The 26,765-nt window shown below is 41.8% G+C and overlaps 1 long non-coding RNA gene across 1 annotated transcript in view; it reads left to right on the forward strand.

Annotated features, from left to right (window-relative positions):
• LOC141096317 (uncharacterized) overlaps positions 1-25,425 on the forward strand; it is a 41,411-nt gene extending 15,986 nt beyond the window's left edge. Inside the window, exons 2-3 of the long non-coding RNA XR_012233651.1 lie at positions 2,880-3,021; positions 25,371-25,425. This is a non-coding gene — a long non-coding RNA (uncharacterized lncRNA). The remainder of the gene's footprint in view (positions 1-2,879; positions 3,022-25,370) is intronic.
• Positions 25,426-26,765: the final 1,340 nt, after the last annotated feature.

Below are 26,765 nucleotides of genomic sequence, written 5' to 3' on the forward strand. Positions count from 1 at the left end.
GGGGATTCATGTCAGGTCAAGCCCAGGGGTTAGTAATGGAGACAATCGGGGTAATTTTTTTGAGGTTGATCTCAGCTGTGTCATGTCAGGTGAAGCCCAGAGGTTAGTAATGGAGAGGTGCTTATAAAACACCCCCATAACTTCCCCCAACCCAGAAGAAATGGGCAAAACCCCAGAATTGGCACATTTACTGTGATGTAACAATCCTGGAGAGGCGGCGGGTTTTCTTTTAGGCTCGTAAGGGACAAATAATCATGGGCCTTCCCAGCCTGATAATATAAGCCCTCAGCTGTCTGTGTTGCCTTGGCTGGTTTTAAAAAATGATGAGGACCCCCACATCATTTAAAATTATTTATTTAGTTCCCAGCAGAGATCTTGGAGTTAGAGATGCATCCAGACATCTTCCACATAGTGTTCCCATTCCATTTGAGCACAGTTTTCATCAATTTTTCAGTGATTTTCCTGCCAACCAGCTCTCCTGTTAGGAACTTTCCAAAAAATGCTTGAGTTTCTCATTGACTTCCATTATACTCGATATTCGAGTCAAGCCCGCAATTATTTTCTAAGAGGATAATAATTTCCGCTACTTCAGATATTGTCATGATCCAGGCTGGATCTGACAAGGTAAAATGGATAAGTGAACTTTTTTCCTTTGGCTAGGTGCCAAAGTGGGTTGATTGCCCCTCGGTGGCCATTAGAATTATTACACGTGGTGTCGTTCATTCTAAGTTTCCCCGGTGGTGGTGAGCGGCAGCGCACTTTAGTTCTTTGGTTAAGTGCATGTGATTAGGTAACAGGTGTGAATGCTCTATAAATGAATGTCAGGTGTATCATTCACTGTTGGTGATATTGATTGTATTAGTCATTCACAAGGAAGCCTGGGTGAAAGAAGGAGCTGAACCTGAGTCCTGCGCAGCCCAGCCAGAGGAGACGAGTTGCAGCTATGTGGTCTGCAAAAAAGGCTGGCATGTCGTGGTGGAGTCACAGTTTATGGTGTTTGCAGGAAGTGCTTGCATGGCTTTGTGGAGTGACGACTATGGAGAGAGTTGCACTCGCATGCGGGATTGGTTGCTGAGAGCTGGACTCAAGCATGCTGGACTTTTTGGGCAGGAGCTGAATTCATCTTTGGGACTCTTTTACTGGACAGCTGCAAACTGGTGGTGGACTCTGCTCCAAGGCTGCACTATGGTGAAGGATCCAGTTATGGTGATGGATCCGGGTGGAGGAGAAGATGCACACAGGTGGTGGGCTCTGTTGCTAGGAGCGTACGCAACAGAGCAAAGCTCAGTGGTGTTTCCCCTGTTTTGTCATCTTTCCTCATGTGTGTTTTAGTGCAGCGGTGGGATTAGCTTCCGCACCGACCAATTCCCTAGTGAGGGTTTAGGTCAGGACGAGCTAGGGTTTTTAGGTTCCTGTTGCGCGCCCAGTGCGTAACCGGCATTGGGAACGTTAGGAGTGCAGGGACACTGGCTCAGGGGAGCTCAGGAGGTCTCCACTTCCCTATTCCCTATCACAGGGCCCACCATTGTTAATGTTACCCAGGTTCCCCCTTTATTATTTAAATTCGCCTTACTGGAGGCGGGATTTCCAGATTTACGTGTAATACCTAAATTCGCCTGTTGGAGGCGGCGTATCCAGCTGCATGTCTTATTATTTAAATTCACCCCACTGGAGGCGGTGTATCCAGTGTCACGTGTGTCATATGGGTTCGCTTTGCGGTACTCGCTGCGTCCAGACACAGATATCTTGTCTATGGCTCTTTGTATGCATTATAAATACAGACATTGCATTAGGAGACACATAATTACCACCCTTGTATTTCTGTATACCTTCATAGTCATGGATCATAAATGAGAACTAACATATACAAATACCTGAGTACGAAATAAAGATATAAGGACACAGATCATTGATTTTAAACATATTTTATTAATTACAATCTCTTCCCCTACCTAAAGCCAATGATCCAGAAGAAGGCAAAAAACCTGCACACATTCAGCCAATGTGTGTTACAGGGAAAAAATTCCTTCTTGACCCCGGGAAAAGGCGATCAGTTCGAGAACCCTGGACCAAGGCCATACTACAACTAACTAACTGATATGTATAGCGCAATGATACTCAATATGGAGACTCGTTTCCGGATTGCAGATCTTCTTTGTCCGGGTAACACGCCTCACCTTTCCTCGTCAAATCAGACCCTGGAGCTCATAGCCTGACTACGTTCATCTCCCCTGTAAAAAAATAAAACACTACCCCCCTACAAACACTACCCCTTAATATACAGACATAGGACAGTAATATCATATCAGGACCCTATACAGTTGGAAAACAAATAAAGTTGCACTCTGTAGTGCTAAAGCATGTAAATATGTACAGTATGCACAGACAGATTAATACTACACAATCGCATTGATCGCTTTAGATTCTTCAGTCTTCCAGGATCCAGATTCTCTCCCTAATAAGCAAAAAAAAAAGAGTGGAAGTATCTGTATAAAACATGTAGAAAAGCATAAAATGCCAGGTATCCACGATCATTTTACTGCGAATTTTAAGGTTTGATGTAGGCAATTAAAAAGGTGTAATAAATATGATTTGAAAAAAAAATTGCTTCAAATGCTTTTATATAGAAGTAACATAAATAGTAAAATAAATAAGTAGAAAGTATATAAATAAATATATTTCCCCAATATATGTACACCAACCCCTCTCCCAGGTAGGGGCACAATTGTAGACTTTTTGCCCCAATAATCTTAAATTAAAGTGACAGAACCCCCGCCAACAATCTGTGCCAGCCACTGACCGTGCTAAACTACTGTAATGTCTCCATTGGAGGTGCCATCTTTGTGCTGACCTCTCTGATGTCCCCATGTTTTCTGCAGAGAACTTGCAGTGTCCAGCATTCCGCTGTGTGACCTCACAAAGAACCTTCATCACCCAAGTGTAGAGATTCTGCCAGCAAGGACTGAAGAAATCCAGCACCTTACAGCCACAGTCTGTAGACGTGGAGGGTCCATGTTGGAGGTAAGTTCACTGAGAAATCCCTGTAAGGTTTCTTATTTACCTGTATCCTCCATCCTGTATCCTCCGCTCTCCTCGTCTTCATCTTCTGAAATGAGCCTTTGCCCCCTGAACACCCGTTTATATAGACCCACAGTCATTGTGACATCATGCTGTGAGGTAACAATGGCCTCCTGTATTTGATGATGTCACAAATGACCATGAGTGATTTCTCCACAGGAGTTAATTAATATTGATAACAAGTAGTAATAATATGGCAGATCACATTGGTCAGCCTCAAGGCTGGAGGAGCCGGGCGAGTAAGGGAAAGTTCCCAAAAGTAAAATGCATTTAAAACAAGAACATTGAGTGTTTCTTTGCTGGTGATACATCTAACAATACACAAATGACATGTAAGAGCAGGAGTCATTGTCTAAGACAGAAACCATTCCCATTGCTTCACATTTTCACACATTTTGTAGGTGCAGGAATTATGGACATTCCAGGTTTTATGGAACTACAACTCACATCATTCTCAGCATAGAGCGCAGGATAAATATAAAAGTTGCTTTTTATTTATTTTTTCATGATATTCACCGTGCGATATAAGTGATAAGACAGCTTTATTCTTTAGGTCAGAACAATTACAGCAATATCAGAATAATACAAATTTTTTTTAATGCTTTCCTACTTTTCCACACTAAAATCGATTTTTTGTAAATGCTTTTGGGTGCCTAATATTTTTTGAACATTTTTTTATTCATATATTTTGGAATATGTACAGACATATTAAATGATTAATGCTAAACAATTCCATTGCTCGCTAAATTCCTCAGTCTTCCATCCAGGATCTAGATCCCTAGTAAGAAAAAAAATAATATGAGGGGAAGTATCAGTATAGAATCTGTAGAAATGCATAAAGTGCCAGGTATCTACGCTCCTTCTATTAAGAATTTTTTGGTCCTCCATACGTTATAATGCACCCCCATAGTCCTCCATATGGTAAAAACACACCACCAAACAGGCAAAGAAGCTTAACTGTCTAGGCCTATAGACAAATGCACTATAAGGGTGCAGCGGACCCAAATAAAGGTGGCGACTACACAGGTGCAGTAATACCGATGAGACAGCCAACCTACAATCAGGGACTGGCCGTTTGGTACACCAGTGCAAACAAATACTATCTGTATGCGGCACTGTTCACACACAAAGGATGAAGAGCATCTGGCTTACAGCCTATTTATAACGCAGCCCGCAATAGGGCATTATTAATTGGCTTTAAGCCAGATGCTAGTCATCCTTTGTGTGTGAACAGTGCCGCATACAGATTGTATTTGTTTGCACTGGTGTACCAAACGACCAATCTCTGAATCTACAATCTGGCTGTGAGTCTGGCTGGCTGTAGCATCGGTATTACTGCACCTGTGTAGTTGTCATCTTTATTTGGGTCTGCTGCACCCTGATAGTGCATTTGTCTTGAGGCCTAGACAGGTAAGCTTCTTTGCCTGTTTTTTTGGTGTGTTTTTTCTAGATTATTGGAGGATTTTCAAGTCTTCTTTTTGTGGTTTTGTCCTCCATATAGCATAATGCTCCCACCATAGTCCTCTATGTAGTATAATGCACCCCTCATAGTCATTCTTATAGTATAATGCACCCCCACAGTTCTCCATATAATATAATGCACCCCCATAGTTCTCTGTATATAATAATGCTCCCCCCATAGTCCACTATACAGTACAATGCACCCCTCCTATTTCTCCATATAGTCTAATGCACCCCCATAGTACTCCATATAGTATAATAAACCCCCATAGTCCCCCATATAGTATAATGTACCCACCATAGTCCTTCTTATAGTATATTGCACTCCTATAGTTTTCCATATAGTATAATCTACCCCCATAGTCCTCCATATGGTACAATTCACCCCTGTAGTGCTATAAATAGTATATTGCACCCACCATAGTCCTTCTTATAATATAATGCACCCCAATAGTTTTTAATATAGTATAATCTACACTCCATTGTCCTTCATATGGTATAATAATTCACCCCCCATAGTCCTTTATATAGTATAATGCTCTCCATAGTCAGCTGACCCTCCTTCCTTAGTGATTTCTTTCAACTGTAATGGCATTCAGGATGACAATACAGTTGAACTTGATTTGACGGGCGGGGGCCAGTGCCGACACTGGCAAGTGCCCTCCAGATCACGGTCCCATAGCAGTAGCGTCACTTGCCACTGCCTCACAGGTATTAATTAAACATGGCTGCAATATCTGAGAAGAGGGGCATATATGGGTCTGATGGGAAGTGTGAATTTGTAGAAGATTGGTGAGAGCTTGTTCACTCCACAAATCTCAACCCATATCATGGAGCAATGATGATATTTACCAACTGGGTAAATACCGTATCACCATCAAATACTCCCAATTCAATTAAGAAAGAGAGAACGTAGAGTTTTCCAAGCTAAAATAACAAATTTTATTATGCATAATTAAAACATAAAACTGAGCATAAATACTGATGGGACACAGGGCAGAATAAATATGACCTTATAGAGCACAATTGTAGTAAACAGCACTTAATCATAAGTCTTTCAAAATAAGTATGCACTAAAATACAAAATATAAAGTGCATATGTGCTTAAGTAAACAGAAATTCCAACTATAAAATTGACCAGTATAAAGTGCAACAGATTCTACCCTAAAGAGAACACCTGGCTGTATGCCCATTCAAAAGCTGGAAGGATATTCCAATACTCTGGTGTTAAGAAAGGGAGATTAAGCTCTAAATCTTGATTTATTATTGAGTGCACTCCCACCCAAATAATATTATAATATTAGTGCATAAACCCAAAATAAGAGAAAGGTGCTCAGAAATGTAAGGTACCATAAAAGTGCAAACTTACATGAAATTATGCAGTAACGCTGCCCTGGCCCGCCGCCCCTACGTGCGTTACGCCGCAGCTTCTTCAGAAGACATGGATTACTTGTAATCAGGTGTTAGTATTTATAGTCAGAGCCACCAATAGGAACGGTCAATCAACATTGTGACGCATATGTCTTAGCGCATACGCGATAGAGTCTCAAACGGAACGAATTACAGCTCCTTATGTAATGTCAATAGATGAACAGCCCTCACTCGGCGCTCCCAGAATGCAGCAGGGCACGTTGCATAGCAACGCGCTGCTACCATCAAACTGAATAAGTACTTTGTGAGAGTCTCAGGTGAAGGAAGAACCAGGCATGCGCACGCTACCAGACCCATAGAGATGAGACTAATAGATTGCTATACCAAATAAACAGCCTGGAAATCTATCAAATAAGAAAATGGTTGCACTCAATTGCATTAAGGCATATCAAATATGAAATGTGTGAAATACGAATAGCATAATGGCTTTTGTAATCTAGAAAAACATATGAGATACTTAGCACAAAATTTGGCCAAAAGATGTGAGCCCATTCACCAACATCAAGGTGATCTCATTGAACGGGTCCCTATACTAACTGCCTAGTGTGAACTAACCTCTGGCTAATAACATGGTAAAGCCTGTATTTATAGGAAGATAGGAACCAAAATGTGATTGGATGTAATTAAAATCACAGCCTGATGAAGGGCGGAGTGCTCAGTCAGAAAGCTAACATACAAATGACAGAAAAAACTGACGGCACATCTAGAACTAGTCTGAATAGGTGCATACCAAAAAACAGCTTACATATCAAATAAGGAAATGGTTGCACTTAATTGCGTTAAGGCATATCAAATATAAAATATGTGAAATACAAATAGCATAATGGCTTTTGTAATCTAGAAAAACATTTGAGATACTTAGCACATATATTTCATATTTGATATGCCTTAATGCAATTGAGTGCAACCATTTTCTTTTTTGATATGCAAGCTGTTTTTTGGTATGCACCTAATCAGACTAGTTCTAGATGTGCCATCAGTTTTTTCTGTCATTTGTATGTTAGCTTTCTGACTGAGCACTCCGCCCTTCATCAGGCTGTGATTCTAATTACATCCAATCACATTTTGGTTCCTATCTTCAAATAAATACAGGCTTTACCATGTTATTAGCCAGAGGTTAGTTCACACAAGGCAGTAAGTATAGGGACCCGTTCAATGAGATCACCTTGACGTTGGTGAATGGGCTCACATCTTTTGGCCAAATTTTGTGCTAAGTATCTCATATGTTTTTTTAGATTACAAAAGCCATTATGCTATTCGTATTTCACACATTTCATATTTGATATGCCTTAATGCAATTGAGTGCAACCATTTCCTTATTTGATATGCAAGCTGTTTTTTGGTATGCACCTATTCAGACTAGTTCTAGATGTGTCGTCAGTTTTTCTTGTCATTAGCTTGGAAATCTAGACATTAAATATCAAAAGCCATAATAAAAAGTGACATATAACGTGCAATCATATTAAATAGTACATAAGTGATACACAAGTTTTAATAACTGGGTCGTAAATAAAATGATGTAAAAAAAAATCAAAAAAATTAATTGATAAAAAACATATAAACAAATATATTTTTTATATATATAAAAGACATAAAAATTACATAGTGAAGTAATGGAACCTAAATTCCATATAAAGTGCTACATATAATATAATGTGAAGTTATTTGTGTAGGCTTCATAATTCTCAATGGATGCCGAATTCCATATCTTGCAGTAAAAGATCTTCATAAGGAAATCATCATGGGCACTCGGTCCCATAATGAACTAAAGTAGATGAAATATAAAATAAAAATTAAAACAATAAGACCAAAAAACGAAAGATACGTTATACGTATTATACTTATGTACTATTTAATATGATTGCACGTTATATGTCACTTTTTATTATGGCTTTTGATATTTAATGTCTAGAATTCGAGGCTGTTTATTTGGTATAGCAATCTATTAGTCTCATCTCTATGGGTCTGGTAGCGTGCGCATGCCTGGTTCTTCCTTCACCTGAGACTCTCACAAAGTGCTTATTCAGTTTGATGGTAGCAGCGCGTTGCTATGCAACGTGCCCTGCTGCATTCTGGGAGCGCCGAGTGAGGGCTTCCTATTTTAGAGTGACGGAACATCCACGCAATGTACAAAGCGCGCACTTTTGGAAGCGATCTATGAGAGCTTCCGGTACTGAGTGAGAAGATCCCCATGCATGCGCTGTTCATCTATTGACATTACATAAGGAGCTGTAATTCGTTCCGTTTGAAACTCTATTGCGCATGCGCTAAGACATATACGTCACATTGTTGGTTGACCGTTCTTATTGGTGGCTCTGACTATAAATACTAACACCTGATTATGAGTAAACCAAGCCTCCTGAAGAAGCTGCAGCGTAACGCACGTAGGGGCGGCGGGTCAGGGCAGCGTTACTGCATAATTTCATGTAAGTTTGTACTTTTATGGCACCTTATATTCCTGAGCACCTTTCCCTTATTTTGGGTTTTATGCACTAATGTTATAATATTATTTGGTTGGGAGTGCACTCAATACTACATTAAGATTTAGAGCTTAATCTCCCTTTCTTAACACCAGAGTACTGGAATATCCTTCCAGCTTTTGAATGGGCATACAGCCAGGTGTTCTCTTTAGGGTAGAATCAGTTGCACTTTATACTGGTCAATTTTATAGTTGGAATTTCTGTTTACTTAAGCACATATGCACTTTATATTTTGTATTTTAGTGCATACTTATTTTGAAAGACTTATGATTAAGTGATATTTACTACAATTGTGCTCTATAAGGTCCTATTTATTCTGCCCTGTGTCCTATCAGTATTTATGCTTTGGTTTATGTTTTAATTATGCATAATAACATTTGTTATTTTAGCTTGAAAAACTCTAAGTTCTCTTTTTCTTAACTGAATTTGGAGTATTTGATGGTGATATTGTATTGAGTTGCGCTGTTTCCGGTATTAGGGAATTTGTGAACCTTATGGGTAAATACCGTATATACTCGTTTATAAGCCGAGATTTTCAGCCCATATTTTTGGTCTGAAAGTCCACCTCTCGGCTTATACACGAGTCATATACCTGGGGGTCGGCGGGGGAGCGGGGGTGTCAGAGATGATACTTACCTTCCCTGGTGCGGTCTCTGCAGCCCCCCCGCTTCTCCACGTTCTCCCTTCCTGCCTTCAGCGGTCACGTGGTACCGCTCATTAAACTCATGAATATACGCATATTCATGAGTGTAATGAGCGGTATTACGTGACCGCTGAAGGCATGACGGGAGACCTTGGAGAAGCGGGGCTGCAGAGGCCGCGCCAGGAGGGGGTAAGTATAGCAATATTCAACTGTCCGGGGTCCATCGCTGCTCACCGCTGTCTGCTGCATCCTGTGTCAGCGATGGACCCTGGACAGGTGAATATCTCAGGTGCCGGGTCCTGAGCTGGAGAGGTGAATATGGCATTTTTTTTTTTGCAGCAGCACATGGGGGCATAATATATGGAGCATCTTATGGGGGCATATTCTATGGAGCAGCATATGGGGGTATATTCTATAGAGCAGCATAGGGGCATATCCTATGGAGCAGCATATGGGGGCATATTCTATGGGGCAGCATATGGGGGCGTATTCTATAGAGCAGCATATGGGGGCATATTCTATGGATCAGCATATGAGGGCATAATCTATGGAGCATCTTATTGGGGCAAAATAAATGGAGCATATTATGGGGGCATAATCTATGGAGCATCTTATGGGGCATAATCTATGGAGCATCTTATGGGGCTATAACCTTTATGGAGCATTATATGCAGCATATTATTCTATGGATAATCTTATTGGGGCATTATTAACCTTTGTGCAGCATTATATAGGGTGCATTTTGTATGGAGCATGTTATGGGGCCCATCAGTAACTGTATGGAGCATTATATGCGGCTCCTGATTCAATATGGATATTCAAAAACATTTAACCTACTGATGTCTCAATTAATTTTACTTTTATTGATATCTATTTTTATTTTTGAAATTTACCAGTAGCTGCTGCATTTTCCACCCTAGGCTTATACGTGAGTCAATAAGTTTTCCCAGTTTTTGTGGCAAAATTAGGGGGGTTCGGCTTATACACGGCTCGGCTTATACACAAGTACCGTATTTTCCACTTTATAAGATGCACTTTTTTTCCCCCAAATTTGAGGAGAAAATGAGGGTGCGTCTTACAAAGAGGATATACCTTTCTGTGCTGCCGCAGAGGGTGTCCAGTACTTGCCGCGGTGCTGTCCCCCAGTGCTGCCATGGCGCTGTCCCCCGGTTCCAACCGCCACCGCCGCGCTCTGTCCCCCGGTGGTTACCGCCACCTCCGCGCTCTGTCCCGTTCATCGTGGGGGGTCTCTGCCGCTTCATGCCTGCTTTCCTGTGGATTTCTTCCTGGAAAATGGCCACCGCCCATGCGCAGATGGAGATCTCGGCACTGAAATCTCAGGAGATGAGATTTCAGGGCTCAGTTTTACACAAGAGTAATTACAGTAATTAAGCCCCCCTCCCCCAACTATGAGTCTAATGACACAAACTGACATCACCATAGATATCTATGATGTCATTTTGTGTCATTTCACCCATGGTTTACCTGTGCTTGCAACCGTAACATGGGCTTTTTTGCACTAATGTAAAACTGTCCTAAGAGACATTATAGAAATAACTTATAATTAGAAGTATAAAAAACATTCAGTGCATTTCAATCAGCCAAGTGGAACTACTATTTGTGACTACATTGCATTGCTACAGTAATAGTGTACAGTTCATTTGATGAATAATATACATAATTAATTCAACACCAAAAAAAAACAAAAATTCATAAGACGTCTTTAAAGGGAACCTGTCATGTTGTACATGAGGTGCGATCTGTGGATATAGAGGAGGAAAAGTTGAGCAGAATGACATATAGGTTTGTTGGAAAAGATCCAGTATAAAATTTGTATTTTAATCACAGAAATCCAAGGACTCCAGTGGGCGGTCCTGCTCAGTGCTTGACAGCCATCTCTGCATGCACAGTGATACAGGGTAGACTGTCAATCACTGCGTAGCACCTCGCACTGGACTCTTCTCTTGCAGATCAGACATTTTCAGCATAACAGTTTCCCTCTAAAGTAGACCTAAATTACATCTCCAAAATATTTAAACCTACACGTACTAATGAACGTTCATTAGCATTTGACTTGTTTGGGCAGCAGTTTGTGCTTCCTAGCTGTTCTTTGTCACGCCGTGCTCATCTGGAGACGGGACTTTGGTCCTGACGTCATCTCTTCCGGAGCCGCGGTCGCTCCAGGGGTCCCGTCGGGTGCGCACGCGCACTTCTCGTACCCAGGCTCCCACCTCCTCCATGTTGGGTATGCGCTTGCGCGCTCTTGTCTGTTCATTCTCCAGGTCTGTCCTCTCTATGGTAATGGAGGACTTGACCCGGAAGCTTTAGTGGTCATGTGCTATATCAGACTACCTCCCCCTATGGGAGGTGCCTGATTATTGTTGTGCTTCCTGGCTTGGTCTGGTGTGTCCCTGCCTGGCTGTGCGCTGTATTCAGGCCCTGCCCTATACTCAGCCGTGCCTCTCGGTGTACTCGCTCTGAACCTGCACTATGTCTTCGACTCTATTGTGCCTCTTGGCACACGCTCTGAATCCGCTCTCTGCTTTGTACTCAGTTATGCCTCCTGGCACACACTCTGTCTCTGTACTCTGTTACACCTCCTGGCACACCTGCTGCCCCACTCAGTACTCTGACGTGCTCCTTGCACGCGTCCTGTTTTGCTCAGCCCCGGACGTACTAGTCGCTGCTCGCCATACGTGCTCTCGTGTACCCGTCTTGCACTATCCTGTATCTAGCTCACTCCCATGTACACACCCTTTGTTCCTGAGTACACCCTGCACCTCCCTGCAGACTCACACGTGTCTCCTGTGAGACGGCCGCCTGTTGCCAGCAGTCGCGGTACTTTATCCCGTGGGGCTTGCTCCTGACACTCCCTGTATAGGGGGTGGTCCTCACTAGGCCAGCTCGCCCTGGGAGGGTTGGTGCCACTCCAGGAGTCGTCACATTCGTCCTACTGTACATGGAGACTGACTGGAATAAGGCTGGGTTGACATTACGTTTGTGGGCAGCATTTAACGCATCCGTTACATAGCGGCATTAACGCTATGTAACGGATGCGTTAGCGCACCCATAGACTGCAATAGACGAGCGCATTGCCAACGCATGTCATAATCGGCTTGCGTTCGCGATGTGCCGTCATTCTGTGATGGACCCTCGGACGCGGTCTGCAGCGTCCGAGGTTCCGTCACTGCTAGCACAGATAGGGAAGCTGCGCTAGCATGATCGGTAAACGCAATGACAATATGACAGTAGCGTTAATGCAGTCTGCCAACGCTATGTGTTGAACGGGCTGCATTAACGCAATGTGAACCTTGCCTTATAGTCGCCTGGTTATCCAGTAACCCATTTGCATGCAAGTATGCAGAAAATCCTTCACCCCTCCTCCTCTCTCCACACCTCTCAGTTTGGCTTTGCCCGTAGCCTTGCCCCTGTGTCTCCTTGGCTTTAGTAAACATGGAGAAGGTAATTTGACGCCGTATGGGAGGTATGAAAAGTTGGCGAACAAGTGTTCTCAGCAATTCTCGGAACTCTCGTATAAAAATGAATGAAGAAAGCCATGCATGATCGGCCACTTCTCCTCTGACAGCAGAGCATCAACATAGTTATAGATTTGTATTTTTAAAGGGATTATTTGAGACGTTAACATTGATGGCCTATCCTTATAATAGATCATCAATGTCTGGTTGAGGGAGATGTGACACCCGGCACCCCCGCCAATCAACTGTTCCTCATGTTGGTGGTGGCTGGAATTGCTCAGTTGCGAGACTGCACAGCACTGCCCCACTGACGAAATAGTGGCTCTTGATTTCAATAAGAGGCGGATGTGCAGTACCTGGCCACGGACACTATACAGTCCGGGAAGTTGTGCTGTGCAGTTCTGACTGACACTGAGAACAGCTGATCGGTCAGGTGTCCGGGTGTCACATACCCACCGATCAAAGAAAACCTGTTCCAGATTCATTTGAGAAGCGGCAATTGGAGGGGATGCTCCTTTTAAATAGTGAAAGGTTCTCTTTAACCCCTTCATGACCCAGCCTATTTTGACCTTAATGACCTGACCATTTTTTGTAATTCTGACTAGTGTCCCTTTATGAGGTAATAACTCAGGAACACTTCAACGGATCCTAGCGATTCTGAGACTGTTTTTTCGTGACATATTGGGCTTCATGTTAGTGGTAAATTTAGGTTGATAATTTTTGCGTTTATTTGTGAAAAAATCAGAAATTTGGTAAAAATTTAGAAAATTTCGCAATTTTCACATTTTGAATTTTTATTCTGTTAAACCAGAGAGTTATGTGACACAAAGTGGTTACTAAATAACATTTCCCACATGTCTACTTTATATCAGTGCAATTTTGGAACCAAATTTTTTTTTTGTTAGGAAGTTATAAGGGTTAAAAGTTCACCAGCGATTTCTCATTTTTACAACAAAATTTTCAAAACCATTTTTTTTAGGGACCACCTCACATTTGAAGTCACTTTCAGGGGTCTATATGGCAGAAAATACCCAAAAGTGACACCATTCTAAAAACTGCACCCCTCCAGCTACTCAAAACTATATTCTAGAAGATTATTAACCCTTCAGGTGTTTCGCAGGAACTAAAGCAACGTGGAAAGAAAAAATGGACATTTTAATTTTTACAACAAAAATTTTCTTTTAGCATCAATTTTTTCATTTTCACATGGGCAACAGGATAAAATGGATCCTAAAATTTGTTGGGCAATTTCTCCTGAGTACACCGATACCTCATATGTGGTCATAAACCACTGTTTGGGCGCACGGCAGGGCTCAGAAGGGAAGGAGCGCCATTTGACTTTTGAATGGAAAACATGCTGGAATATTTAGCGGACACCATGTCTCGTATGGAGAGCCCCTGCGTGCCTAAACATTGGAGCTCCCCCACAAGTGACCCCATTTTGGAAACTAGACTCCCCAAGGAACTTATCTATATGCATAGTGATCGCTTTGAACCCCCAGGTGCTTCACAAATTGATCGGTAAATAAAAAAAGTACTTTTTTTTCACAAAAATTTTCTTTTAGCCTCAGTTTTTTCATTTTCACATGGGCAACAGGATAAAATGGATCCTAAAATTTGTTGGGTAATTTCTCCTGAATACATCGATACCTCATATGTCGTCATAAACCACTGTTTGGGCGCACGACAGAGTCCGTAAGTGAAGGAGCGCTATTTGACTTTTTGAATGGAAAATTAGCTCCAATCGTTATCGGATACCATGTCGCGTTTGGAGAGCCCCTGTGTGCCTAAACAGTGAAAACCCCCACAAGTGACCCCATTTTGGAAACTAGACCCCTTATGGATCTTACCTAGATGTGTAGTGAGCACTTTGAACCTCCAGGTGCTTCACAGAAGTTTATAACGCAGAGCAGTGAACATAAAAAATCATTTTTTTTCCTCAAAAATGATTTTTTAGCACGCTATTTTTTATTTTCGCAAGGGTAACAGGAGAAATTGGACCACAAAAGTTGTTGTGCAATGTGTTCTGAGTACACCGATACCCCATATGTGGGGGGGAACCACTGTTTGGGCACACGGCAGCGCTCAGAAGGGAAGGAGTGCCATTTGACTTTTTGAAATTAAAATTACCTCTAATCGTTAGCGGACACCATGTCGTGTTTGGAGAGCCCCTGTGTGCCTAAACATTGGAGCTCCCCCACAATTAACCCCATTTTGGAAACTAGACCCCCTAAGGAACTTTTGTAGATGCATAGTGAGCACTTAGAACCCCCAAGTGCTTCACAAAAGTTTATAACGCAGTGCCGTGAAAATAAAAAATATTTTTTTTAACTCAAAAAATTATTTTTTAGTGCACAGTTTTTTATTTTCACAAGGGTACCAGGAGAAACTGGACCCCAAAAGTTGTTGTCCATTTTGTCCTGAGTACGCTGGTACCCCATATGTGGGTGGGGGCCACTGTTTGGGCACACATCGGGGCTCGGAAGGGAAGTAGTGACGTTTTGGAATGCAGACTTTGATGGAATGGTCTGCAGGCATCATGTTACATTGCAGAGCCCCTGATGTGCCTAAACTGTTGAAAATCCCCACAAATGACCCCATTTTGGAAACTAGACCCCCCCAGGAACTGATCTAGATGTGTGGTGAGCACTTTGAACCCTCAAGTGCTTCACAGAAATTATAACGCAGAGTCGTGAAAACAAAAAATAATTTTTTTTGCTAAAAAAAAATTCTTTTTAGCCAGCAATTTTTTTTTCAACAAGGGTAACAGGAGAAATTGGACCCCAAACGTTGTTGTCCAGTTTGTCCTGAGTACACTGATACCCCATATGTGGGGAGGAACCATTGTTTTGGCGCACGTAAGGGCTGAGAATGGAAGTAGTGACATTTTGAAATGCAGACTTTGATGGAAATGTCTGCGGTCGTCGTTACGTTTGCAGAGCCCCTGAGGTGCCTAAACAATAGAAACCCCCCACAAGTGACCCCATTTTGGAAACTATACCTTCCAAGGAACTTATCTAGATGTCTGGTGAGCACTTGGAACCACCAAGTGCTTCACAGACGTTTATAACGCAGAGACGTGAAAATAAAAAAATCATTTCTTTTCCAAAAAAATAATTTTTTAGCCCCCAATTTTTTATTTTCCCAAGGGTAACAGGAGAAATTAGACCACCAAAGTTGTTGTGCAATTTTTCCTGAGTACGCTGATACCCCATATGTTGGGGTAAACCACTGTTTGGCACACGTCGGGGCTTGGAAAGGAGGGAGCACCGTTTGACTTTTTGAACGCAAAATTGGCTGGTATCAATGGTTGCACCATGTCGCGTTTAGAGACCCCCTGATGTGCCTAAACAGTGGAAACCCCATAATTCTAACTCCAACCCTAACCCCAACACACCCCAAACCACAATCCTAACCCCAACACATCCCTAACGCTAATCCCAACCCTAACCATAATCCTAATCCCAACACAACCCTAACCCTATCCGTAACCCTAATTCCAACCCTAACCCTAGTTCTAACCCTAACCCTAGTTCTAACCCTAACCCTAGTTCCAACCCTAACCCTAATTCCAACCCTAACCCTCTTTCCAACCCTAACCCTCTTTCCAACCCTAACCCTTTTTCCAACCCTAACCCTAATGGAAAAATAAAAATAATTTCTTTATTTTATTAGTTGATCCTGTCTATGGGGGTGATAAACGGGGGGTTTATTTACTTTTCATTCTATTTTGATCACTGTGAGAGTTTTTCACAGTGATCATAATAGAATGAAGGGAAATTGCAGCTGGCGGGCGGACTGCGCATGCGCCCGCCATTTTCAAGATGGCAGCGCCCATGGTCCGGGACCGCGGGACACCGGGAGGCGGAGGGGGACATCGGAGGTACCGGGGGGTCGGAAGGTGGGGGAAGCACAGAGAAGGGGGAGGGGAGCCAATGATGACGGAGGCGGCACATTGCCGCCGTCAGTCGGTATCGGGGGCCGATCGGCCCCGTGACCTGGTGGGGGGGTTCGGATCACAGTCTCCAGCCATGTCCGATGCTACTGCAGCATCGGCCATGGATGGATTGTAATATTTCATCAATTTTCATTGATAAAATATTACTATCGCTCTGATTGGCTGTTTCACTTTTAACAGCCAATCAGAGCGATCGTAGGCACGGGGGGGTGAAGCCACGCCCCCTGTGGTGAAGAAGAAAGCCACCTGTATCTGCGGGTCGGGTGACCTTTCAGTGACCTAGGTCACCCGACCCGCAGGGGGGCTTTAAAGTCATGACTCCACATAGGCATCATGGGTCATTCTGGCACGACTTTTCATGACGCCTACGTGGCGTCAAAGGTCGTGAAGGGGTTAATTCCCAGTGGTGGGGCCTGTAGCCATCATACATTTATGGCTTATCCTTTTGATATGTCAGATGGAAAAACCCCTTTTACATTTATATTCATTTTAAAAGAAGGCATAACTATAAGGAAAACAGCTATAAATATGGTTTACTATGGCAAACTTAAAATTAAATATGGTACATCCTAAGGGACATCTGTTCACAGAATTAAAAAAAAAATCTATCTGATTTCAATTTAAGTGAGTAAAATATTTCATAGTGTTGGTCATCCTCCTTTGATAACTTTCAGCTGAACTCTCATTCTTTCAGCCACCTATTCCTGATGACCCACCGTCCACATGAACTCTTGTGTTGGCTTATCTTCCTTGAGAAAAAAAGATGGGGCATGCTGACATCCAACATGCCCAATACTTCTTTCTTATGACTTTTGCTGTCAAGCAAAGTTGGGCCACTACCATATACATAAACGGCTGGAGTGTATGTCCAAAATTAGCAGGTTCAGTCGACATTCATCTAATATGTATGGCAGCCTTAAGATCAGAAATGGAAGTCGTCATCACATTGAAATGAAGGTAAAAAAAAATAAAATTCATGACGTCATAAACGGCACTGATGGTGAATTGGCACATTTAAGGAAATGTTTAATTGAATCCTTCAGTTTCAAGAGTAGCCTCCCTCGCATTATCCGCGTTATTTTTCTGTAAGAGTAAAACAAAAGCACCGTAACGTTGTTGTATGGATGAACATTGTATCGTTTACCTTGTATCATTAATGTACAGTTTCTATATGGATCCAATATATATAATTCTATGTAACTTTGCGTTTTTTTTTCCAAGAGCTGTATATTTTTAAAATTTTTCCCTTGAAATAGTGATATGCTTGGTTTCATGAGATGAGTTATATTTTGAATAACACCATTCATTTTACCGTATACTGCATTGAGAAATGCAAAGAAAAATTCCAAGTGCATTGAATGTTAAAAAAAACACAATTCCGCCATTGTTTTTTGGGGAGTTTGCTTTCACAGCATTCATTGTAAAAGTGACCTGATTCTCCGTTCAGCACAATCACAAAATAACAAATTTGTAAAGTTTTTTTTATTTTAGTGGTTAGCAAAAGTTCAGACCTTTGTAAAATAAAAAGAGCGATAACTTAATGAAGGCTTGATTTTTTTTATATGCCAAGTTGTTGTTTTTATTGGCACCACTTTGGGGTACATAGATTGCCTTCTAAATAATTTGCTATTTATATATATTGAACCAATAAAAACACAGCAATATTTATTCTTTTAGCTTTTTATTTTTAAATTTGGAAAAAGTGGTGATTTGAATTTTAAGGTATATATATATTTTATTGCCTTTTATTTTATTACTCTTTTTTTTTACTTTAGTTTTTAGTTTCCTTAGGGGACCTGAACCTGGATGGAATCAATGCCGGATCTTGTGGTTGTAAAGGCACATGCTGGTGGTTCAGTGTTGAAGGAGGTAATGAGGCGTGCTGTGACAGGACCAAGGGGGCGGCCCCTGTGACCTGCACTGCAACTTCCACAGAAGCTGGGGAGAGCAGGCGGCAGCGTGTTCTAGCGTACACGTGCGCACCAGCGCCAAAACAGCGTCAGGGTGAGGGGGCGGGTGACATCACCGCAAGTGGGGATGGGAGCGCAGGAGGACCAAACTAGTGCCGACGCATTTTCAAGGTTCACAGACCGTCTTCGTCAGGCCTGGTGCGCACGTGTACACTGGAACACGCTACCGCCGCCTGCTCTCCCCAGCTCCCAGCTCCTGTGGAAGTTGTAGTGCACCTGATAGGGGGGACGCCCACTTGGTGCTGTCACAGAACGCCTCATTACCTCCTTCAACACTGAACCACCAGCATGTGCCATTACAACCACAAGTTCCGGCATTGATTCCATCCATGCCTCTTATCAGAGAAAGTTCAACATCGCTTAAGTTTTTTTTTGTGGGCATAATAAGGACTAGTGGTATTAACCACTGAGCATAATCTATTCATTGAGCACCATGGAGTATCATTTGTTTGGTTTCATCTTTACCATTGATTATACCTGTTTAACTACACAATTGAATCTCCTCTTGTGCAAAAACCCCATTTCTATTAACCGTCTTTACAGGCAGTTAGCGCAGGTGTCTGATATATACATATAAAAAAGTATCTTTTTAATCATTTTCTTATGATATTCGCCGTGCGGTATAAGTGATAAGACAGCTTTTTTCTTTAGGTCAGAACAATTGCAGCAATACCAGGGTAATACAAGATTTTTTTTTAATGTTTTCCTACTTTTGCACACTAAAATTGATTTTTTTTTTTTAAATTTTCAGTGCAAAATATTTTTTGACCATTTTTATTCATATATTTTGGAGGGATATGTCAGCTTTATCTTGCAGTCAGTATGACCGTGGTGATACTAGATTTATTTAGGCTTTTATATTTTGCTCATTTTAAAACTTAACCCCTTCATGCCGCAGCCCTTTTTCATTGTTGCGTTTCTGTTTTTTGCTCCCCTTCTTCCCAGAGCCATAACTTTTTTTATTTTTCTGTCAGTATGCATTTTAATGCAGTGTTGCTGGACCAAAAAAACATAAATCTGGCGTTTTTAATTTTCTTTTCGCTGCGCCGTTTACCAATCGGATTAATTATTTCTATATCTTGATAGACTGGGCGATTCTGAACTTGGCAATGCCAAATATGTGTATTTTTTTATATTTTAATTTTGAATGGGGTATTTGTTAATAAAAAAAACATTTTTTTCTTCTTTTGCTTGCTTCAATAGTCTCCTGGGCATACTAGAAGCTTTAGTAATTCGATCGCCTCTGCTACACACAGGCGATGATCAGATCACCTGTATGTAACAGAAATGCTCACTTGCTATGATCACCGACTGCTGCTCACAGCAGTCCATCAATGACAAGCACAGGGATCTCCTGCAGACCACGGGTTGTCATGTCAACCCATTGGCGACCTGCGGTCATGTGACACAGGTGCCGATGGGTAGGATTAGTGATGCGCTTCTGGCACGATCACACTAAGTGCCACTATCAGAGATTGACTACAACAGTGGCATTTAACAGTTTAACAGCCGTGGATGGATCACGATTCCACCTGCGACTGTTGGGAGCACATGTCAGCTGTTCAAAACAGATGACATATGTTGGGAAAGATGTGAGCTCAGCGCCGGAGCCCACATCAAAGGGAGAGACACGACATGCGCAGTACATATACAGCGCAAGTTGTGAAGGGGTTAAAGTAAAACATTTTTTGCTGAAAAATAATTTGTTTTTCAGCTTTGTATTCTAAAGTCTATAACGTTTTATGTTTCCTCCAACAGAACTGTACGAGGCTTTCTTTTTACGGGACACATTGATGTTTCCAGTGATACTATACTTTTTCAACATACATGTATTTGATTGCTTTTTTGTTCTCTTTTTTTTTTCCTGTTCGTATCATGAAAAACCTACATTTTTGTCAGTTTTTATTTTTTTATGGTATTTACAACACAAAACAAATAATGTAACAGTTTCCGATCTTGCATTGTTACAAACGAGGCGATACCAATTTTGTGCATGATTGTTTGTTTTTTTGTTATTTCTGTCTTTAAACTCTTTATATAAACATCTTTACACATTTGATGTCGATAAAGCCCTGGGGAAATCAATATCGCTATATAAGTAAGTAAAAAAATAATAAATAAGCACAAATTTTTCCACAATGTTTACCTGTTTTTTTTAATTTGTTATAAAATTTATTGACTTTTTACTTAGTCCTTCTGCAATACTACTTCCGTATTGCTGTACTGCAGATCACGGTTAGGCCAGAGTCACATTAGAGAGAAATACGGACGAGTGCTATGCGAGAAAAAATCACATGGCACTTGAACCAGTGTTAATTTATGGGGCAGCTCCCATCATCCGCTTTTTTCTCGCCCGTATTATACGTGAGAGAAAAATCGCAGCATGCTGCGATTTCCACCGTATCTCGGCCTAGACTGTACAGTATGTGATAATGTTGCTTTTTTATTTTGGATTCTTTTACAGGAGAACGATGGCTTCAAGTAGATTGGGAGTATAATAAAGATGGATAAAATGTGTGTTTGTTTCATTAAAAGTCTTTTTTCTTAATGTGTGTGTGTTTTATAACCCCTTTCAGACTAGTGGATTAATAATGGATAGGTGTCTTATTGACACCTCTCCACTATTAACCAGGGATTAATGTCACCTTACAATAGCAACCCCTTATTACCCCATATGCCACCCACTACAGGGCAATGGGAAGAGAGCGGGTAAGTGCCAGAATTGGCACATCTTATAGATGCGTCTTTTCTGGGGTGGCTGGGGGAGATTATTTTAGCCAGGGGGACCCTCTCTTGGCTATTAATATCTGCCCTCAGTCACTGGTTTGCCCTCTCTGGCGGACAAAATTGGGCGGAAGCCCACGCCAGTTTATTTCGTGAATGAATCCTTTAATTTAACACCTACAGCTCCAAAATTTAACACACATATAATGTTAGTAGTGTTAGTGAGGGATATGCAATGGATTACTATATGTAAACCATGTCTCATATCCTGTTGGGTTCTGTAATGATTTTACGGATGCTGATAATTGAATACTAACCTATTCTGCTATCTAAATCTTTATGAAATATATATATATATATATATATATATGTGTCTCACTGACACATATAAATATATATATATATATATATATATATATATATATATACACACAGTGGGGCAAAAAAGTATTTAGTCAGTCAGCAATAGTGCAAGTTCCACCACTTAAAAAGATGAGAGGCGTCTGTAATTTACATCATAGGTAGACCTCAACTATGGGAGACAAACTGAGAAAAAAAAATCCAGAAAATCACAATGTCTGTTTTTTTTTCATTTTATTTGCATATTATGGTGGAAAATAAGTATTTGGTCAGAAACAAAATTTCATCTCAATACTTTGTGATATATCCTTTGTTGGCAATGACAGAGGTCAAACGTTTTCTGTAAGTCTTCACAAGGTTGCCACACACTGTTGTTGGTATGTTGGCCCATTCCTCCATGCAGATCTCCTCTAGAGCAGTGATGTTTTTGGCTTTTCGCTTGGCAACATGGACTTTCAACTCCCTCCAAAGGTTTTCTATAGGGTTGAGATCTGGAGACTGGCTAGGCCACTCCAGGACCTTGAAATGCTTCTTACGAAGCCACTCCTTCGTTGCCCTGGCGGTGTGCTTTGGATCATTGTCATGTTGAAAGACCCAGCCACGTTTCATCATCAATGCCCTTGCTGATGGAAGGAGGTTTGCACTCAAAATCTCACGATACTTGGCCCCATTCATTCTTTCATGTACCCGGATCAGTCGTCCTGGCCCCTTTGCAGAGAAACAGCCCCAAAGCATGATGTTTCCACCACCATGCTTTACAGTAGGTATGGTGTTTGATGGATGCAACTCAGTATTCTTTTTCCTCCAAACACGACAAGTTGTGTTTCTACCAAACAGTTCCAGTTTGGTTTCATCAGACCATAGGACATTCTCCCAAAACTCCTCTGGATCATCCAAATGCTCTCTAGCAAACTTCAGACGGGCCCGGACATGTACAGGCTTAAGCAGTGGGACACGTCTGACACTGCAGGATCTGAGTCCATGGTGGCGTAGTGTGTTACTTATGGTAGGCCTTGTTACATTGGTCCCAGCTCTCTGCAGTTCATTCACTAGGTCCCCCCGCGTGGTTCTGGGATTTTTGCTCACCGTTCTTGTGATCATTCTGACCCCACGGGGTGGGATTTTGCATGGAGCACCAGATCGAGGGAGATTATCAGTGGTCTTGTATGTCTTCCATTTTCTAATTATTGCTCCCACAGTTGATTTCTTCACTCCAAGCTGGTTGGCTATTGCAGATTCAGTCTTCCCAGCCTGGTGCAGGGCTACAATTTTGTTTCTGGTGTCCTTTGACAGCTCTTTGGTCTTCACCATAGTGGAGTTTGGAGTCAGACTGTTTGAGGGTGTGCACAGGTGTCTTTTTATACTGATAACAAGTTTAAACAGGTGCCATTACTACAGGTAATGAGTGGAGGAAAGAGGAGACTCTTAAAGAAGAAGTTACAGGTCTGTGAGAGCCAGAAATCTTGATTGCTTGTTTCTGACAAAATACTTATTTTCCACCATAATATGCAAATAAAATGAAAAAAAAAACAGACAATGTGATTTTCTGGATTTTTTTTTCTCAGTTTGTCTCCCATAGTTGAGGTCTACCTATGATGTAAATTACAGACGCCTCTCATCTTTTTAAGTGGTGGAACTTGCACTATTGCTGACTGACTAAATACTTTTTTGCCCCACTGTATATATACACTACCGTTCAAAAGTTTGGGGTCATCCAGACATTTTTGTGTTTTCCATGGAAACTCATACTTTTATTAATCAAATGAGTTGCCACCAATGAATTTAAAATCTAGTCCAGACATTGACAAGGCTCGAAAAATAGATTTTTATTTGAAATAATAATTTTCTCCTTCAAACTTTACTTTCGTCAAAGAATGCTCTCTTTGCAGCAATTACAGCATTGCAGACCTTTGGCATTCTAGCAGTTAATTTGCTGAAGTAATCTGGAGAAATTTCACCCCCAGAAGCCCCTCTCACAAGTTGGTTTGGCTTGATGGGCACTTTTTGTGTACCATACAGTCAAGCTGCTCCCACAACAGCTCAATGGGGTTGAGATCTGGTGACTGCACTGGCCACTCCATTACAGATAGAATACCAGCTGCCTGCTTCTTCCCTAAATAGTTCTTGCATAATTTGGAGGTGTACTTTGGATCATTGTCCTGTTGTAGGATGAAATTGGCTCCAATCAAGCACTGTCCACAGGGTATGGCATAGCATTGCAAAATGGAGTGATAGCCTTCCTTATTCAAAATCCCTTTTACCTTGTAAAATCTCCCACTATACCAGCACCAAAGCAACCCCAGACCATCACATTACCTCCACCATGTTTGACAGATGGCGTCAGGCACTCTTCCAGCATCTTTTCAGTTGTTCTGCGTCTCACAAATGTTCTTCTGAGTGATCCAAACACCTCAAACTTGGATTTGTCTGTCCTTAAAACAGTTTTTACCCATTTTCCTCTGTCCAACGTCTGTGTTCTTTTGCCCATATTAATCTTTACTTTTTATAAGCCAGTCTCAGATATGGCTTTTTCTTTGCCACAATGCCCTGAAGGCCAGCATCCCGGAGTCGCCTCTTCACTGTAGACGTTGACACTGGCGTTTTGCATGTGCTATTTAATAAAGCGGCTAGTTGAGAACCTGTGAGGCGTCGATTTCTCAAACTACATACTCTAATATAGTTGTCTTGTTGCTCAGTTGTGCAGCGGGGCCTCCCACCTCTCTTTCTACTCTGGTTAGAGCCTGTTTGTGCTCTCCTCTGAAGGGAGTAGTACACACCCTTGTAGGAAATCTTCAGTTTCTTGGCAATTTCTCGCATGGAATAGCCTTCATTTCTAAGAACAAGAATAGACTGTCGAGTTTCCCATGAATGTTCTTTTATCTGGCCATTTTGAGAGTTTAATGGAACCAACAAATATAATGCACCTGATTTTCAACTAGCTCAAAGGAAGTCAGGTTTATAGCTTCTCTAATCAGCCAAACTGTTTTCAGCTGTGCTAACATACTTGCGCAAGGGTTTTCAAGGGTATTCTAACCATCCATTAGCCTTCTTACACAGTTAGCAAACACAAAGTACCATAAGAACACTGGAGTGATGGTTGTTGCAAATGGGCCTCTAAACACCTATGAAGATATTGCATTGCAAACCAGATGTTTGCAGCTAGATTTGTCATTTACCACATTAACAATATATAAAGTGTATGTCTGAATCATTTAATGTCAGCTTTATTGGAAAAAAACTGATTTCTTTCAAAAATAAGGAAATTTCTAAGTGACCCTAAACTTTTTAACATTAGTGTAAATAGACCGTATTATATGGATGTCACTCGGATACTTTGATGCGAGGAAATCGCATCCTCGCATTACACACGGCTCACATACGGATCACTCTACATGAAACATTTCTGCCATTCTCATCTGAGAAAAACAGACCGATTTTTTTTTTTTTTATATACGTTGTGTGTGACTCCAGCCTTACACTGACACTTAGCCTGTTAGGCCATGCCATAAGCAGTGTCTAACATGCCACCGTAGCTAGCACCCCACAATCAAGTGTCCATGGGGTTAAAGAGGGAGCTTCCTCTCACTGTTAACCATGTAGATGCTGCTGTTGCTAATGACATATGGCTGATGCATTTTCACCTTAAATCGCGCGCAAGAAAATTTTTCCTCAATTGTGTTAAAATGAAAAGAGTTGCAATGGTGGTCATTAAAGGGGTAGTCCAGAACAAAAATAATATCTTGATTAAAATTGATTAAACTTATTAATATACCTATATTATGATTTCAGGCCTGGTTTGTGAGTGTCACCGCCGATCATACTTCACTTCTGGGTTAGTAGTAAGGGGGAGGTATGTTTCGTCAAAATACCTAAATAAATGCTGCAATACCATAACCCATCTTTCCTGATTCCAATCACCCTGTATCTCTCTATTACTGGTATGTCTGCTGACTCCTTTCTCACCTTATTTTCTTGATTCTAACAGACAATTTGGCCTTATCTGTCCATGTGAATCAATCTCCTTTTGCATTTTCTCTTCTGACTTCTAATTAATCATCTCCTGTGTCTGTGTCCAGCCTTCCTTCTGCTCCTCCCTTCTGATCACACTTGGGCTTTTTCATGTGCTGTTAAGTTGCAATAAATTCAGAGGCACAGGGCTGTCTAGACCTTGGGCTGTCTTTTGCAATGATGCCTTTTTTAAGGATAACAATAGAAATATGCCAGAAATGAGCCAGAAGTGACCAGAAGGTACGCCTAACCTTTGTTAAAATATACAAAAAAATTTTCTGTTAGCTCCACACTTACTCTTACCATGCTGAAATATGCTCTAATGGTTTTGCCTACATTACTCCTGACTCTCCTTCGCTATCCACAGACCCAGCACCTTCTAACCAAGCAATAATCCCTCCTTTCCTCTTGCCCCCACCTGACCTCAACCGCTGACCTGCTCCTCAACCTCAGATCTCTCCTAATAACACACAAAACTAATCTCCCACTCTCCTCCCACCTGCTCTGCCTCTCTCTGTTTCTCCTCACTGCTGGTGACTTATCTCCCAACTCTGGACCCCCACAGCTCATAGCTCCCATTATTACCCCTTCTATCATTCCCAAGCCAAAACAAACACCCGAAATCTTTCTCACCTCAAATCTATGCCCTTGACGCCCACCACCCTGCTCTCTCTCGGGATCCCTCTGGAATGCCCGCTCCATTTGCAATAAACGCCATGTGTTTCACGACCTCTTTACCTCCCGCAATTTTTCCTTCCTTGGCCTCACTGAAACATGGCTGACACGCTACGACACCGCCTCCCCTGCTGCACTATTCTATGGCGGCCTCCACTTCAACCACACTCCTCCTGGCAACAGACATGATGGAGGAGTGGGCCTTCTTCCAATTGCACCTTCAACCCAATCCCACCTCTTCCCTCCCTTGTCCTCCCCTCTTTTGAAGTCCACTCTGTCCGCATCTACTCTCCCTACAACCTCCAAGTGGCTGTCATATACCGAACTCCAGGCCCAACCACTGTCTTCATTCACCAATTCTCTACCTGCCTCCTTCACTTTCTCTCTGTTAACATTCCCACCATCTTCATGGGTGACTTCAACATCCCCATTGACACCCACCAGTCAGCAGCCGCAAAACTCCTGTCGCTTCATCTTTTGGACTTACTCAGTGGTCCTCCT

Source organism: Dendrobates tinctorius, unplaced genomic scaffold (assembly GCF_039654945.1).
Source record: "Dendrobates tinctorius isolate UK_male_01 unplaced genomic scaffold, ASM3965494v1 ptg000073l, whole genome shotgun sequence".
NCBI lineage: Eukaryota > Metazoa > Chordata > Amphibia > Anura > Dendrobatidae > Dendrobates > Dendrobates tinctorius.